Raw genomic sequence first — 18,507 nt, 5'->3', positions numbered from 1 at the left:
ATTCTCGCCATGGACCGCAGGAGAAAGGCGGTGCTTTCACATACTTTTTTCATCTAAGCACTTCTGCACGCCAATTTATCTTTCTGTGAGTGCGGAGACCAGTGCCCGCCAGCTCCTGCGGCGCCCGCTGGGCGTCAACTCCCGCCGCGCCGAGTCAGCCCGACTTTTCGAGATGCTCAAATGCTGAGGCCGTCCTGCGCTACAAAACTCAAGCCCACTCCCGGCCCCAAGCCGGCCAATCTGTTCAGGGCACATTTGGCCCGGGGCAGGCGGTAGACTCGCCTCCAACTGCGGCTGTTAGTTTGAATTCTGGCGCCACTCCCACGCCACGTAGAGCTATACTCGGAAGCGACGGATCTTCGAGCGCAGCGGGCGCGCACCGGGGACTGGGCGGGCGTGCAGCGGGCGGGCGACGCGCGCACCACGCCCCGGAAGCAGCCCCCGAAAGAAAAGAGCCGCCGCGCGCGCTCCCGCTCTCTCCCCTCAGGAAATGGCCACGCCCCCGTCATCTCCCGAGTCCAATAGAAGCGAGAGGGTGGGGCGGCCTCGGTCTGACTCAGGGGAGGCTATAAAGGGAACTGCTGGCAGCTCAGCTCGGTCTTTTACGACTGGATTTGGGAGGCGTTGTGTCGTTTTCGGTGAGTGGGCGCTGTGGGCGAGGACCCGCGCGGGCCGTATTGGAATAGACTGAGGTTCGCTGCAGTATTGTGGGAAGATTAGAGATTTGAGTTTAGAGTGCTGTGTGTAGAAAACTTGCACGTGGAAAACACGCAGCCGGGCCGCCACGTGTCCTGAGTGGTAGTGGTGGCGGCAGGCTTCGAGCTTAGGCGTGTGGAGGCTGGTGCTCATGGCCACGAGCGCTGTGCGCGGCCTGCTTGCTAAACGCCGACATCCGGCTGGCCAAGCCTGAGCGGCGGCGGGAAAACCATATTCCCGGTATTTGGGGCAGGGAGTTTTACGTTGAGCAAGAGGCCTTTAATAAGGAGAGTGTCGTTTTGTCGCGCATCAAAAGGTCATTTGAAAATGGGCAGCCCTGACGTTGCCTGAGATTGAGTTGTATTGTGCCCAGGTGGCGCTGTGTGCAAACCAGATTAGTGATTGGGAAGATTTTAGTACTGAAAACCTTCAACTGTCATTCTGTAAGAATGCTTAGTTTTAAATATTTTGGTCCCCTTCAGGAACAATGGCTCTCAGTGGCATAACGGAGCTGTTACCTGGAGATGTTCACGTAAGTACTGTTGAGCTTAGTTTTTAAACTGAAGAAGTAAACCTGTTGATTTACAGGAAAAGATGGTGCATCATTTGAAATTTGCTTCCTACTAGATACAAAGGAAAACTAGAAAATACGTGAGGGAATATTTCCTGGGAAATTATTTGGTTGGAACCTGACCATTTTACCCAGGTATGTGTTGGGCTAATAATTTGATTGTTGGGCTACTTTGATTCAGTGCGATTAGTCCATATGTAGATTAAAATGAAAATTTTTTTTGTCCTTGAACAGCATCCTGGGAGTTGATGAATACTAACAGACCTACAAATGTCACTGGCTAGCAATGTAATTTTTAAAGTAAGTTGTGTGACTTACAAGATCAACTGTAGTGTTTCTAATATAGTGCTTACCTCTTAAAGTTGCTTTGGCTTACGGTAAATTTCACCGTAACATAATTTAGTGGATTATGGTCTTATCAATGATGAAATCTATCCCGAAGCTGACCACCTGAAGAAAAACATACGGATTCGGCTTCTGAGATAAGACTGAAGTTTTTATAGTCTGGATTTTATAACTGAGAAGGTTCTGTTAGGTTATAAATCTTGTAGGGGGAGAACTGCTACTTCAAAATGTGTTGTGGGTTTTTTTTTTTCTCTGCCAACAGTGAGGGGTCGCTGTCTTTCCATTGAAAGAGGCCAGTTTGCTGTGACCTTCCTAAGATGTAACCCGTTTCTGTGAGTAGAGATTTTTTCCCTTAACAGTTCATCAGTACTTTGTCCTTGGTCTTAATCCATGATGATCTTATCCCGAACCTGAATATCTGTTGAGAAAACTTATACGGATCTGGCTTCTGAGATAGACCATTATAAGGACAATGATATTTTTAAAAATTCTTTGGCTTTTTTGATGTTGGTAGTCTTGTAAATCTCAAATGTTTTTCCTTTTCTAGGGTTAATACCACCAGATTTACTTGTGAAAAATCGATAAGGAAAAGCTCTTCATTTAGCTGACATGGGAAGAAAATCTACAAATCAAGACAATATTTTTTTATTTCTGTAAACAGGTTATGAAACCGCATCAGATTCAGATTAATGTATTTGTAAGATTTAAGCCATTACTTTTTATGTCATACTGCCCTAGAGAATCCTAACCTGTTAAGCAGATTACTTTGTAGATCTATTTCTATTTTAAATACAGGCATGCAAAGGAAGGTACATATTTTTAATGGAGAAGTCTTTGATTTCAGTTAACCAGACTTGTAATCAGCTTATTGTGAATGTTTCACCTTTGGCCACCTGTTTGAATTTAAAATCTACGATTGTAATTAAAGCTGAGTGAAAATTTACACTGAATATTGTAGAAAAGTCCTTAGATTTTTATGGAGAGATGATTCATTTTGGCAGTAACACACGGTACAGATCATGCTGGGTTTTGTAGCGTACTGAATATTACTGGATTAGTGGTGAGCAAAACAGAAAGACTGAGTCTATTACTGGGAGAGGGGAAAATACCAGGTATTACTGGTTCTAATTACTGAATTCTGGAATGTTTGGTCCTAATAAATTATAGTTTGAAAGGATGCTTAAGATGGAAAATGTGAGGGACACCTTGGTGGCTCAGTAAAACATCTCAGCTCCTCCATGCTGGGCATGAAACCTACTTTAAAAAAAAAAGATGGGAAAATGTGGAATGCTGAAAATGAAGAGCACAGCATGACAACGGGTCATGGGGGAAGTTCACTGATAAAACCAAACATTGCATAGAATGGATTTAGTGTAGACAGTAATAGCATCTGATCTAACCAAGATGGTTTGGCCCCATGCATGATCATTTTCCCTAAATAGCTACATGAATAAATTGTTGCTAAGCCTATACTTCAGTGTTAGTCAAAAGAATATTCTTGTCAGCTTATGATTATGAACTACCTTTTTTCCTAAAATGTTTTCTTAGTGAAAATGCAACGTTGGACCCATGTAGTTTAAGAGGCTCAGTGACAACCTTGCCATTTAGTGGGTAGGTACATAGTAGATTTGCTCACGTATTGCAATGGTATACAAAATGCACCTTGGAAAATGTATATTGAAGCCATATTAAAATAGGTATTAATGCTGTCAGACTTCAAATAATCTGGGTCTCCACACACTTATATGGTAGGTGCAAGGAATTCCACAGTGGCCATAAGTCATGAGAACGTGTAGAATGAACTACTGTAAGTCTGCAGGAAATAACCATGCTTTACATGGATTATTCATAGGAAGCAAGAGCTCCCTAAACTGAGACACCAAGGTGTGCTCCCCTTAATGCAAAGGCCTTAAGGCTTGCTAAAATCCAGCAAAGGGAAAAGCCACTTGGTATAACAGATTACATATGTAATGAGATTTTGCTATATTAACAAAAGAAAAGTGATTGGGGTCTGTACAGCCTTTTCAAGAAACTGTCTACCCTTTTTGACAAAGCTGGCACCTCACTTCAAAACAAGTTGTGAAATAGATAAAATTTGCTTTGAAGCACTCTGACCTCTTCCTGCAATTTCTATTGTTGCTCCTTACCCTCTCAATTGATCTGGTAATATGTCACATGTCTTAATTATAATGTGCATTTTATGGATTGCAGTGTTACTGGGCTCTGCTAAGGAGGTTAGAAGTAAAACACTTACTATGTCCTCATTTTGTTAATAGTGACATGAAATGCCAAGAAAACCAAAGGCAGGCTATAAAGAAAGTGAGAAAAAAATGTCTTGAGATTGAACAAGTGGATTTGAGTCAAAACCATCTCAGATGAGATGTGAGAAAGAACATTTTTGGCATAAACACTTGGAGCAAAGATTATATGCTCCAGGACCTCAGAATAATGAATTTGAAATTCAGGTATCAATTGTGTGGTTAGATGTAGGACAAACAAGGTAGAAGATAGGCTGAAATGTTTTGGGGTGACAGTAAAAACCTATGGCTATTTGAATTCCCTAAAACATTTTTTTCAGGGGGAAGGCACATAGCAGAAAATCACATTTAGTCCCTTTGACTCTATACAGTGTACACTTGAACAAGTAAGTCAGGTCCAAAAAGGTACGCTTTAGTGGAATTAAGCTTGAAAGCTCAACGTGTTATAATTGACGTCAGCTGCCATTAAAATTACTAATTGTTTCAAACCTGTAATATACCTAAATGGTATTTTTCATTCATACAACGTGGTGTGGACTGTCATTCTACTAGCCTTCTGTTTTATGAATGTTAACATACCAGGTATTCCTTTCAAGTCCCTGGCTAAGGGACTTAACCCTCTGAGCATATGTGCAATTTAATAGAGAACTTAATGGAGACAAAGCCTTCAAGACCTGAGGAATAAACGACTACGGCTATAATAGACTGGGATCTGCTTCATTAGGACTGATACCAGAAGTTGAAAGCAAAACCTACATGTGTCTGGCTTTAGTGGCTTTAACCAATAGGAATGCTTTATGCCTTCCATCACGCTTCCAGGTTATCTTCAAATACAGTAGGCTCAAACCTACCATTTGGTGCTTTCTAAAATTCTGTTGCCAGAAATCTAGTATCAACTGCACTTCCCAATCAAGTGCTCTCTGAATTGATAATACACTTCATAAATCCTTAACTGTTTACCCATCCTGTGTGGAATCTTGGTTGTGCTCAGGTTTTTAACACCCAATTTCCCAGTTAGAATATTTATTTGAATTCCAGTCTTCTAGGATAGTCTGCTTATCTTTTGCTGGTGCTTCCTCCCTTTAGGTGGGGACTCTCTTATCTTTCCTCCCAAAAGCTTGGTTCTGGATCCAAGTAGCACTCACAGCATAGTATAGTAATTACAATTGCCTGACTGAATATTGCCACTGCCTCTGGCCTTGCTGCACCTCACTGATTCTACTTATTTGGATATGTATGAAGATCAGATCAAAGCACAAGTTTGCCATGAGGTGCTGGAAGGTTTATGGACCATCTTGGGGTGGAGGAGAGGGTATCTTTTCAAAATGACAATCGAACTCCTTGGTCTCATTCTTACAAGACCTGGCCTCTTCCCCTTATTACTAGTCCACTGCTAGAGTCCTGTCATGCCATGTGGCTGAGTTACAACAAAATGAGTTAATGTCATTTAAGTGAGACGCCTGAGTACACTATAATCGAACCTTTTTGGGAACTTAATTATGCCCATTCAGTTGATTCTAATTCTTTTCAAAATAGTAATAATGTAAAAAGCATTTAAGAATATTCAGAAATTAGCATTTGAGGAAAATAACATTTACACATATAATGTGTTACTTAGGTCAGTAAACTTTTGACATATCCTTGCCTCCTAACTATATAAAGCATAATTGTACATTTTTTTAATTTTTTTTTTCAACGTTTATTTATTTTTGGGACAGAGAGAGACAGAGCATGAATGGGGGAGGGGCAGAGAGAGAGGGAGACACAGAATCGGAAACAGGCTCCAGGCTCTGAGCCATCAGCCCAGAGCCTGACGCGGGGCTTGAACTCACGGACCGCGAGATCGTGACCTGGCTGAAGTCGGACGTTTAACCGACTGCACCACCCAGGCACCCCATGTACATTTTTAAATGTACAGTTTGATGAGTTTTTCCTTTGATACACACCCGTGAAAACATAAGTTTTAGAGAAGTACAGAGTTGAGAGATCTGAGCTGGAAAAATAAAATTGGGAATCATCCACATGTGGATGGTGTATTTAAAGCCATAAGATTACATGAGATCACCAAAGGAATGAATATAGATAAAAGGAGTGGTCCAAGAGTTGAGTCCTGGAACATTCTAAGAGTAGGGGATTCTGGGTTTAGTTAAAATCCTGGAGATTATTTTGTGCCTGGGACAAAAATTGAGAAGCAGAAATCTATTGTCAAGTCCAACTGCTATATCAAGAAAAGGAACTAGATGGAAAATCAAGGAGTTTTGGAATAAAAGCAAGGGTGAAAACTAAGCAAATAATTGGGCTATAGGGCTGAAGATAGCCTTGATTTAATGCAGAGCCTTAGCATAGAAATTGAAGGAGTTAATATCTGAGAAAGACTTTGTAAATTATCGGGCAAAGTAGTCTTCAGGAAAGAATAAGATAAGGAATTTAGGAAGTATGATAAGGGTTTTCATCAGACACTGCAGACTTAGAGAAGTGGAGTTAGCTACAGACAAGTTAGAGGTTTGTCTTACAGAGCCAAAGTGCCTGCTGAGGCTAAAAACTACCGATTTTAATAGTTAATCAGCATAATTATTCACTGTTCTATGGGACTTATCTGCCTGGGAGCAGGAAGCAGATCAGTGGATTCATCCAAAATTAGGAATAAAGTGGCCAGGAAGAGCAAAACAATAACACGCCAAGAGAATTGATTTGGTAAAAGTGTTAAAATTATTAACCTTGAGATCCAGTCTGATTAGGGAAAAACACAAAACAAGTGAGGGTCACAAGTGAGACAAAGATCATATGTACCATGAAAACTTACTGTTGAAAATTAGGTAAAATAAGGCCCTCTCCAGTTATACCATAAAATGACCCATAGTGTGTTGTATTCTGATTGTTGGTTTCTCTCTCTCTGGCCCTAGAATGTGAATCCTTTACAAAAATAAACTGTGCCATTTAATCTCAAATTTTGCCTAGAACAATGTAATGACTCCCATAAGAAATTGTCTAAATGGAATTCAATTTGTGTATCTAAGGTGGGCAACAATGATGTGATTTAACCTCTCCAAAAGGGGTAAAAGAAATAAAAGTTGGAAGGTGTTTTGGACAAATACTTGTGTTCCCCCAAATCCATATGTTGAAGCCCTAACCCTAGTGTGGCTATATTTGTAGACAGAGCTCAAAAGAAGTTAACGGAGTTTAAATAAGCTCATAAGGGTAAGGCTCTGATCTGGGAGGAGGAGTGTCCTTATAAAAAAAGACACCAGAGAACTCACTCTCTCCCTCTCCCCTAGCACACCCACAAAGAAGAGGTCACATGAGCACACAGTGTGATGGTGACCACCCACAAGCCAAGACAAGAGGCCTCAGAATGTTGAACTTCCAGCCTCCAGAACTGTGAGAGAAAATTCATTTCTATTGTTTAAGCCACCCAGTCTGTGATATTTTGTTATGGCAGCTCTAACAGACTAAGAAGCAGAGGATAAATGGCCACTGCTATAATTTTGGGAGTTTATATTTAGCTAAAGAATTATGAGTAATAACTATGAAAAAAGCCCATGCAATGTAATCTCTCTGGCTTTATACATTTTCCCTTTAGGTTTCTATTTATTACACTGGAACTAAATCTACAATGTACTTTCTTATTGAATATTAGCAAACACAGCTGCTAGTCACAAAGCTTCCTCTCTCCACTTGTTTCATCATCAAGTTCAATTATTTGAGAAATAGGTAATTTCTCAATAAAAAATACTAGAGAAGAGGGACACCTGGCTGGCTCAGTCAGTAGAGCATGTGACCCTTGATCATGGGGTCATGAGTTCAAGCCCCATGTTGGGCATAGAGCTTACTTAAAAAATAAAAATAAAAATAAATCAGTAAAGAAACCAGAAATTGAAATGAAACTATCTTGGATAGAAAGTGAATGTTGTCTGAGGTCTTATGCTTCACAGGAAAAACTTTTTAATATAAATGAAATTACTTCTTTCATAATCACCTCATATAACAAATTATTTAGGCTTACTAAATATTTCAGTCTAAAATTTCCTTTTTCTATAGAAACATTAAGATTGCAGTAAGTTTTGGGGTACCTGGGTGGCTCAGTTGGCTAAGCATCTGACTCTTGGTTTTGGCTCAGGCAATGATTCATAGTTTGTGGGATCAAGCCCCATGTAGGTCTCTGTGCTGACAGAGCAGAGCCTACTTAGGATTTTCTCTCCCTCTCTCTGCACCTCCCTGCTCACGCTGTCTCTCCCTTCCCCTCCCGCTCTCAAAATAAATGAAATAAACTTAAAAAAAAAGATTACAATAAGTTTTAACTTAACATTTTTTATAACTGATAGGTCACACCTATCATGATATTGTTCCCTATTTAATGAAAGATGCTTAATATAAAATAATTACACTTTCATAGCTCTTTTTATTTTTCACAATACTTTGACATATATTATCTTGGGTTCTCCCCCAGAGAAACCCTGGAAGGTAGATAAGGTAGGCATTATTTAGTATTCATTTATTTTATATGTGATAAACTAAGATTGAGATATTTAAAATATAAGCTGGTTGAGTTCCAGGTCAGTGGAAGGAATGATTTCATCATCTAATGTATTTTGTATTGTTTTTTAGTTTTGGTGCCACATTTAAGAAAACAGTGACAAACTAGGAAGTATCAAAAAAAAGAAGACAAAGGTTCTAGAAACCATGTCATTTTGGGTGATCTTTTAAGATCTTGGAAATATTTAACCTGAAGAAATGAAAGTCAAGGGAAAACATGATAACTATTTTAGGGGTGCCTGGGTGACTCAGTCAGTTAAGAATCTGACTTTGGCTCAGATCATGATCTCATGGCTTGTGGGTTTGAGCCCTGCATCAGGCTCTGTGCAGACAGCTCAGAGCCTGAAGCCTGCTTCAGATTCTGTGTCCATCTCTCTCTGCCTCTCCACTGCTTGAGCTCTGCACCCCCCCCCAAATAATTAAACATCAAAAAAATGAAAAACACAGTGACTAGTTTTAGATATTTGAAAGTGTATCAGATGGGGTAATAGTAATAATAATAATCCGATGTGATAGGTACTATTAATTTTTTTAAGTTTATTTACTTATTTTGAGGGAGAGCACACAAGAACATGAGCAGAGTTGGGGCAGAGAGAGAAGAGAAAGAATCCTAAGCAGGCTCCATGCCATCAGCACAGAGCCCAATATGGGGCTCAGACTCACAAACTGTGAGATTGTGACCTGAGCTGAAATGAAGGGTCGGACGCTTAACCAACTGAGCCATCCAGGCATCAGTAGGTACTATTAGTATGCACATTTTACAGATGAGGAAATTGAAACTTAGAAAGGTAACCTAATGAAGGTCGCATAGGAAGTGAAGGAATTGGAATTTAAAATCTGGCACTGTAAGTCTAGAGATGGTGTTCTTACCCCCACTAAATTCCTTCCCCAAAGGAGTAGTTAAATGTTTCTCTAGAAGGCATAAAGGAGATCAATGAAATAAATAAAAAGAGACCATCCACAAATGAGCCTAAAAATGAGTTCCCAATATGAGAATGTGCAGCCTCCATATCATAGTCTCTTGTCAGTGTGAGTTGGAGGAAGGAGGCTGGCCCTAATCAACTTTGAAGACCCTTCTAAGTCTAAGTTCAGATTTTTGATTTGCCCAAGGTAACCCAGCTACTTAATGTCCAAAATGACAACCAATATCTTCTATCCCTTTTTCAGTCCAGTATTCAGTCCAATAAGTGTAATGTCCCAGTTTTTTCCAGTGGTAATATAAATTTCCTCAAAATTCATTAATCCATGAGAGTGGGTAAAATCACATTATGTTGTACTGGCTCACTGCCCATCTGTTAACACAGGACCTCTAGCCCGTATAAAATTCCTTCAGAGAGGCCCATTAGAGTATCTCACATGTATTCACAAATAAGTCTCCCAATGCTCTTCCTGATATTCTGCCTATTACTATGGCCCCTTTATTGGGTACCCATACATCCAGTGCCTCCCACTAAGCATCAAAGTCTCCTTTCTTGCTGACACTATCATGGTCCAGAGAGGTGTTGTATTCTCATATCCTTCTCCTACTGCTATGCCTCATAAAAGAGAAATCTCTGCAGTTCTTCTTGTTCCTTCTCTCTCACAAAGCCCCTCAAAAAACAGTCCCTTCAGCATTTTTTCATAGATGTTTTTCCATGAGGGGCACCTGGCTGGCTCAGTCTGTAGAGCATGCAACTCTTGGTCACGAGGTCATGAGTTTAAGCCCCACATTGGTAGTAGAGCCTACTTTAAAAAACAAAATAAAAAATAAAAATGTATCCTAGATGTTTTTCCATGGCACTAAGACCTGGTGCCTGTAGTCAGGCTTGGGTTTAGAACTTCCCTATCTTTCTCTGCCACATCTCTAATCTCTTCTTAGCAGACTCTCACCCTGCAATTCATCCTAAGAATCTGGTAGGTTCAGCCTCATGAGTCCAGACAAATCTGAATCTCAGATTAAGCTTAACCCTGCTATATCAATAGTAGCCTGAAATCCATATTGTTTTTTTTTTAAATTTAATGTTAATTTAGTTTTGAGAAAGAAAGAAAGAGAAAGAGTGTGAGAGGCAGAGAGGGGGAGATACAGAATCCGAAGCAGGCTCCAGGCTGTGAGCTGTCAGCACAGAGCCTGATGCGGAGCTCGAACCCACAAACCACATGATCATGACCTGCACTGAAGTCAGATACTTAAACAACTGAGCCACCCAGGCGCCCTTGAAATCCATATTTTTTTAAAGATTTTATTTACTTTTGAAGTAAACTCTATACCCATTGTCGGGCTCAAACTTAAGACCCTGAGATCAAGAGACATGCTCCACCAACTGAGCCATCCAGGCACCCCCAAGTCACTTTAATAAACCATTTTTACAAAAATGTTGCCAATAGTTGATCAATTTAATTACATTAGAACATAGACATTAAGCTCACTAAACTTCTCTGAGGCAATAGTAAGCTATATTCTTTGGTACATCTCAATTCTCATCTTTTAGTTTCATCACTGATGAAGACTTTCAGCTTATATTACATTTCTTTTTCAAAAATGAATGCAATAACATTGCTCAGAGTCTGATCATATACCCAGAAATGTTAGGCTAGTTTTGAAATCAATGGACCTGCCTCTCATGGAGAATCTTATGGATCATTGAAAAGATTTTACTCTAGGGGTGCCTGGGTGGCTCAGTCGGTTAAGTGTCTGACTTTGACTCAGGTCACGATCTCGCAGTTTGTGAGTTCGAGCCCCGCATCAGGCTCTGTGCTGACAGCTCAGAGCCTGGAGCCTGCTTCGGATTCTGTATCTCCTCCTCTCTCTGCCCCTCCCATGCTCATGCTCTGTCTCTCAATAATAAATAAACGTTAAAAATTTCAGAAAAAAAAAAAAAAAAGAAAAGATTTTACTCTGAGTAAATTGGGAACGACTGCAAAAGAAAACAGAGGGGTGCCTGGGTGGCTCAGTCAATTAAGCATCTGACTCTTGATTTCAGCTCAGATTATGATCCAGGGTTGTGGGATCAAGCCCTGTGATGAGCATGGAGCCTGCAGCCTGCTTGAGATTCTCTCTCTCCCTCCACCCCTTCCCCTCCCCCCCACACTCTCTCTCTCTAAAATAAAGAAGAAAAAAAAAAAAAGGAAACAGAAACTCAAAGGGTGATTCATAGCATCAAAACATGTGAACCCTACCCCCTAGGGCCCAGATTGTAGTCTCTATCATTTACCATTAAAAGGAAACAAGGCGCATTGGAGAAATGACTGATTGCAGATCTGAGGCAAGAAATGTACAAGATGAACCTGGTACACCTTTGCTATAGCAGAGAGCATGAAAGCTGTCAAAGACTGCTAAGATTGTATTAAAAGAACTAAGGAGCCAACCTGGAGTATCTCCTACCATCCGAAGATGTAATGTAGACTATTACAAAGGATAATAACTACAATAGATAGAAACACATAAAATATGTTCAAATCTATGAATTCATAATGATACCAAAACAAAACAAAACTGATTTTGATGCTGTTAGAGGATGTTGGTAAACCAATTTATCAATTTCAGAACTGGCAAATCAAGAGACTTTCCAACACCAACTCTAGTAACAGATAATCAAATAGAAGGTAAGAAAGTTTCTCTTTATTGATGTCTTCTAGTTAATAAATGAAAAAGATTGACATAGTTAGAATGTCACCACTTTGCAAACATCTAATGAGTTAATGTATCTAAGCGATGATCGTCAATGGCTGCTAACATCAAGAAAAAGAGAAGCAAACTGAATATAAGTAGTTGATTGGATGTTTTGAGGCATGTCAATGATATACTGATACTTAAAGAGCCACTTTCCACAGGAAATATGCTTTAAATATTTTTTTCCATTAAAAGTGATATATTTACCCTAAGATATTAGCACTCTCCATTCTTTGCAATAATGTCACACATCTGCAAGATGTCTCACCAGTCTCCCCAAAAAGAGTTCCTTGAATGAGTCTAACAAAACTCTAGAAAACTAGTTATTAACATGAATAAAATAGCATGAGATTTATCACTTCAGCTTCAGTTGCATCTTGGGGAGATGAGTTTGTTTCATACACTTTAAACTCTTCTGTCAACTAGTGATAACAGTCCTGACTATAGTATCATTGTCTACCTCAATAAACAGCCATATCTCAGGAAGGGAAATATGCTCAATATCATGGTAATGTTTACTCTAGATAAATGTTTCATAGATGATTCATATTATAGTACCCCAAATTTCTTTGAACATTCTTCTTAATATAGAATAAATACAACCTCTTAAATTTAGATCCAGTGAAATCCAAATATAAGAAACCATCTCCTGGGGCACCTGGGTGGCTCAGTCACTTGAGCATCTGACACTTGATTTCAGCTCAGTTCATGATCCTGGAGTCATGGAACTGAGCCCCACATTGGGCTCTGCACTGAGCATGGAACCTGCTTAAGATTCTCTCTTTCAAAAATTAAAATAAATAAATATCTAAAAATGAAAAAAAATAAACTGTCTCCTATGCAATTTTCTGTTTGCCATTTACTAGAAATTTAAATTACTTACCAATTTTTAACTTGAATGAAGAATGGAGGTGCCTGGGTGGCTCAGTTGGTTGAGCGTCTGACTCTGGATTTTGGCTCAGGTCATGATCCCAGGGTCGTGAGATCAAGCACCACATTGGGCTCTGCACTGAGCGAGGACCCTCCTTGGGGTTCTTTCTTTCTCTCTCTCTCTCTCTCTCTCTCTCTCTCCCTCTCTGTCCTCTCTCCCCCTTCTCCCCTGTATGTGCTCTCATGCCACTTGCTCTCTCTAAAAAAAGAAGAAGAAAAAAAAAGAATGATGTACAGAACACGAACTTCCAGAGTAAGTAAAATATACATTTTCAACTTTAGGCACAGGTTCTGGAGTATTTAAATGTATCTAATTTCCTAAAAGTTATATTTTTTTCTTTTTTACCTATTAAGAAATTATAAAAAGAAAAAATTATAAAATATATAAAAATGTAAAAAGAAGGAAGGTATTAAGAGTAAAATGAAAATAACTAATAATTCCACAAATCCGAGATAACCACTGTAAAAAATGTTTTATTTATTTCTGTATGCAGATATAAATTTTAATAAAATTTGAATTATGCTGTATATGGTTTGTTATCCTAATTTAAAAAAAATTTTTTAATGTTTGTTTGTTTTTGAGAGACAGAGAGAGACAGAGTGTGAGTGGGGAAGGGGCAGAGAGAGAGAGAGAAAGACACAGAATCTGAAGAAGCTCCAGGCTCTGAGCTGTCAGCACAGAGCCTGACACGGGGCTTGAACTCACAAGCCATGACATCATGACCTGAGCCGAAGTCGGACGCTCAACAGACTGAGCCACCCAGGGGTCCCCCTAATTTTTTTTTTTACTTAATATTCTATAGTGACAATTTTCTTTTTTTTTCTTTTTTTTTTTAACGTTTTATTTATTTTTGAGACAGAGAGAGACAGAGCATGAACAGGGGAGGGTCAGAGAGAGAGGAAGACACAGAATCTGAAACAGGCTCCAGGCTCTGAGCAGTCAGCACAGAGCCCGACGCGGGGCTCAAACTCAAGGACAGTGAGATCGTGACCTGAGCCGAAGTCGGACGCTTAACCGACTGAGCCACCCAGGCGCCCCTATAGTGACAATTTTCAGTGCCTCTAAAAATTCTTCTACTCATTGTTCTCATTGGCAACATCTAGGAAACTTCATTTTTATGGATATTCAATAACTAACCAATTCCCTAAGACTGAAAATTTCGATTGCTTTGAATTTTGTCATGATGACAAATTTTACAGCAATAAATATTCCAAACAATAATGCTACACTGGTTATTTCTGGATAGTGGGTTTATATTACCATCCATGAGTTAAACATTTCTGATAATGTATCTTCTCACATCCACTTGCAGCCATTCTAGTCCATACTGCACCCCATCATGTACCCTCTCTCCCAGTCTTTTACACTGCGCAGTCTATAGGGGTAAGAAACTACCTAACATCCTTAACCATGTTTTTATACATACCTTCCAGCTCCTTGCCTTAAGTAAATTGTGCTTCTCTCCTGAGGGCACCACTTCCCCTTGCATCCTTTTTTTTTTTTTTTTAAGTAACCTCCATACCCAAATGGGGCTCAAACTCACAACCCCAAGATCAAGAGTCAAATGCTCTACTACCTGAGCCAGCTAGGTGCCCCCCTTTGCAGACTTCTAAAGCCATATCCCTCATGTGTGGAAGTTAAAATCCAATATCTTCCTTGCACCCTACTGCCACTTCTTGACAATTATTTCTCCATCTTTATGTACAACCCCCTGATTTTTTTCATGTTCATTCCACCTGACTGGCCACCCTGTGTCCTGCCTTAAGGCTATTATTTTCCAACTGTCTAGTTACTTACCCTTATTAAATTTTGAGGAGTTGAGGACCAGCTTTGCTGTGCTATTCTGTATCATCTGTTTCCAATCTCTGCACATCAATGTCTTAACAATTTGGTTTCTCAGTTCTTTGATTTCTTCCATTTTCTCCTCTCTACACCCAGCACTCTTACCTGGGATCTACTGGCCTTCAAGGAGCCATGATGGAAATCAAGGGGTCTATGAACTTGGGTAGGGAAAAAGCTATTATCTTCAGTTTCATGAAGCATCAACTGAAATGTAATGTTTATTTCAATAACAAAAGTAGGCAATATACCAGAGAACTATTAGCAGTATCTATGAATTTATCACCAATAGAAAACACAGCTATTTTTATACACATCGCATTTCAGTTACTATCATATACAAAAAATTAAAAAAATTTATTTATGCTTATTTCTACCTAGGAATTATGGTCCTTTTTAAGCCTGCCACTAGATCTTGTTTAACGCAAAGAAGCACATTATCTTAGTCCATTCAGGCTGCTATAACAATATACCACATACTAGGTAGCTTATTAACAACAGAAATTTATTTCTCACAGTTATAGGGGCTGGAAGTGCAAGATCCAGTATGCCAGCATGGGTGGGTGAGAGCACTCTTCTGGGTCACAGTTTCTCATTATATCCTCACATAATGGATGGGAGTGAGGGAGCTCTTTGGGGTCTCTCTCTCTCTCTCTCTCTCTCTCTCTCTCTCTGTCTGTCTCTCTTTTAACATTTATTTATTTTTGAGAGAGTGCACATGAGAGTGGGGGAGGGACAGAGAGAGGCATGAATCCCAAGCAGGCTTCGCACTGTCAGTGCAGAGCCCAATGTGGGGTTTGAACCCATGAACCAAACTGTGAGATCATGACCTGAGCAGAAATCAAGAGATGGACGCTTTGGGAAAGGGTCTATTCATTTCTTTTGCCCATTTCATCACTGGCTTATTTGTTTTGTGTGTACTAGATTTTGGATACTAATCCTTTATCTGATATGTCATTTGCAAATATCTTCTCCCATTCCGTTGGTTGCCTTTTAGTTTTGATGATTGTTTCCTTCACTGTGCAGAAGCTTTTTATCTTGATGAGATCCCAATAGTTCATTTTTGCTTTTATTTCCCTTGCCTTCAGAGACATGTCAAATAAATTGCTGTGGCTGAGGTTAAAGAAGTTGCTGCCTGTTTTCTCCTATAGGATTTTGATGGTTTTTTCTCTCACATTTAGGTCCTTCATCCACTTTGAATTTATTTTTGTGTATGGCATAAGAAAGTAGTCCAGGTTCATTCTTCTGAATGTTGCTGGTCTTGACATCACTACATCGTCTGCCACCACCATCAAAATGAGTTTTCTGTGGTCCCTGCTTCATTGCGTCAGTTTCTCCCAATTCAATATTCAGAGCAAATGCATCCAAATGTCAATTCCGAGATTCTTAAAGTGGGAAATCCCCCCAAATAAAGGATTGGGGTTCTGATGCACATAAGTCATGATAATCAAATAATCAAATCTTAAGCAAAATCCCATAATCAAATCTTTTCATTCAGTGTTCTAATTTTACTAACAGCATTATTAATAGCATTGACAACAATATTCTTAATTGGTAGTGATCAGTCTTGAAAAAAAGAGCAGGTTAGGGGCGCCTGGGTGGCTCAGTTGGTTAAGTGTCCAACTTTGGCTCAGGTCATGATCTCACAGTTTGTGGGTTCAAGCCCCGGGTCAGGCTCTGTGCTGGCAGCTCAGAGCCTGGAGCCTGCTTCGGATTCTGTATCTCCCTCTCTCTGCCCTCTCCCCCTACTCGTGTTCTGTCTCTCTGTCTCTTAAAAGTAAATAAATGTGAGAAAAATTTTTTAAAAGAGAAGGTTAAAAATCATGTTGTCAGTTACTCTTCAATTTGAAAGTAAACTATATATTCATTCACTTTATCCAGATTATGACTCTTTCTGTGATGACAAATTTTCCTCCATGAATAAAAATAAAACTACAGTTCGAAGTGTAAAATTTCTGACCAATGTCTTCTAGTTGCCAAGTTAGCATACATCTGTGTGGTAGAGATAACTTCAAAGATTTTTCCCCATTTCATTAAAAATTGTCCTTAAAAATGAAAACAAGAAAAAAGTTGAACGCCTAACTGATTGAGCCACCCAGGTGCCCCTGGGTCTCTTTTATAAGAGGGGGCTCCACCCTTATGACCTAATCATCTCCCAGAGGTTCAACCTCCTAACACCATCATATTGGTGTGACGATTATAACATTTGGGTTCTGGGGGAACACTAACATTCAGGCCATGGCACACCTACATTACTATAGCATACATTTAATTTGTTTAAATAGTTTTATAACTGTATTTTAATGTAAGACTTTATATGTAATCCTATGTAGTTTGTTGTATGCCCTTAAAAATATTTTTTTCAAAAGGGGTCCATAGGCTTCACCAGAGTGGCAAGTAGTCCACGGCACAAATAATTAAGAACCTCTTCATTATACAATAGTCTCCCTGTATCTGCAGAGGGTACTTTCCAAGACCCCCAGTGGATGTCTAAAACCGTGGATAGTACCAAACCCTATATATGCTATGTTTTTTTCTCATAAATACATACCTATGATAAGGTTTAATTTATGAACCAGGCACATTAAGAGATTAACAACAATAACTAAGGGGCGCCTGACTGGTTCAGTCAGTAAAGCGTGCAACTCTTGATCTTGGGGTTGTGAGTTCGAACCCCACATTGGGTATAGAAATTAGTAAAACTAAAATCTTTTTCAAAATTTTAAAATAACAATAACTAATAATGAAATAGAATAATTATAACAAATACTATGATAAAATTTCTGTGAACATGTTCTTTCTTAAAATATCTTATTGTACTCTACTCACCCTTCTCATGATGATGTGAGATGAAGTGAAGTGAATGATGTAGGCATTGTAAATGAACCCACAGAAAGTGAAACTGTGGATAAGGGGGAGCTATGGTATATCAAATATACAGTATTTGATGCACCAAATGGCTGACTTGCCCCAGCCATTTGCCCTGCTGCAAAAAATCGCATAGCAGGGCTGGGGACTCTCCCAGGGCACCTGGGTGGCTCAGTCGACTAAGCATCTCACTCTTGATTTTGGCTCAGGTCAAGATCTCACGGTTCATGGGGTCCCATAGTTCTCTGAGGACAGTGCAGAGCCTGCTTGAAATTCTCTCTCTCCCTCTCTCTGCCCCACTCCACTGTTCATGCATGTTCTCTCTCAAAATAAATAAATAAACATTTTTTTTTTTAAATGATACAGCCAGGTAGATTTATGCCATTATATATTCATGGCCTTTACTCTCAACCAGCCCCTCAGTGATTCTAGGCAGTCACCCTTTCCCTTGTTAGTTTTCTCCCCCATTTCAGACTTACTTTTTCCTCCAAACCTCCCAACTCCTCACTCCCCTACCTCAACTGTCCCTTCACCTCAGAGATTTCAGCCCTCTCTTCAAGACTTCAGCTGACACGATTTCCTTATGCCAGGCACTGTATGTAGCCAGTTTTTCCTTCCATCTCATTATAATGGAATGGTGTCCCCCTCTGGTCTAAGGCAAATTCTGCCTCCAGTTCTACAAATCACATTCATTCTTGCAATAAATATTGAATCAACACTTCCTATATTTGTTATAAGTTATATCCCTGCCCCCCCAAAAAAGAGACACGTTGAAGACCTAAACCCCAGTACCTCAGAATGTGACCTCACTTGGAAA

At 39.6% G+C, this 18,507-nt stretch overlaps 1 long non-coding RNA gene and 2 other non-coding genes across 8 annotated transcripts; all 3 read left to right on the top strand.

The window, feature by feature from the left end:
- Positions 1-558: 558 nt before the first annotated feature.
- LOC121029747 (uncharacterized) lies at positions 559-7,557 on the top strand. Of its 6 annotated transcripts, none has more exons than XR_005789873.1 (6): positions 563-638; positions 1,179-1,228; positions 1,324-1,402; positions 1,502-1,567; positions 1,875-1,944; positions 2,160-3,084. It is a non-coding gene; the product is annotated as an uncharacterized LOC121029747 (long non-coding RNA). The 6 variants fall into 6 exon arrangements; XR_005789874.1 differs by lacking the exon at positions 563-638 and adding an exon at positions 678-692; XR_005789875.1 differs by lacking the exon at positions 1,179-1,228 and having other exon boundaries at positions 559-638; positions 1,285-1,402.
- On the top strand, positions 1,684-1,751 carry LOC121030131 (small nucleolar RNA SNORD50). The gene has a single exon (XR_005790074.1). It is a non-coding gene; the product is annotated as a small nucleolar RNA SNORD50 (small nucleolar RNA).
- Positions 1,998-2,067, top strand: LOC121030130 (small nucleolar RNA SNORD50). The gene has a single exon (XR_005790073.1). It is a non-coding gene; the product is annotated as a small nucleolar RNA SNORD50 (small nucleolar RNA).
- Positions 7,558-18,507: the final 10,950 nt, after the last annotated feature.

The sequence above is a fragment of the Herpailurus yagouaroundi genome, unplaced genomic scaffold (genome assembly GCF_014898765.1).
Source record: "Herpailurus yagouaroundi ecotype Mexico unplaced genomic scaffold, PumYag 139, whole genome shotgun sequence".
Taxonomy (NCBI): domain Eukaryota; kingdom Metazoa; phylum Chordata; class Mammalia; order Carnivora; family Felidae; genus Herpailurus; species Herpailurus yagouaroundi.
The sequence above is the reverse complement of the archived record's forward strand: the minus strand, read 5'-3'. Positions and strand labels throughout refer to the sequence as shown.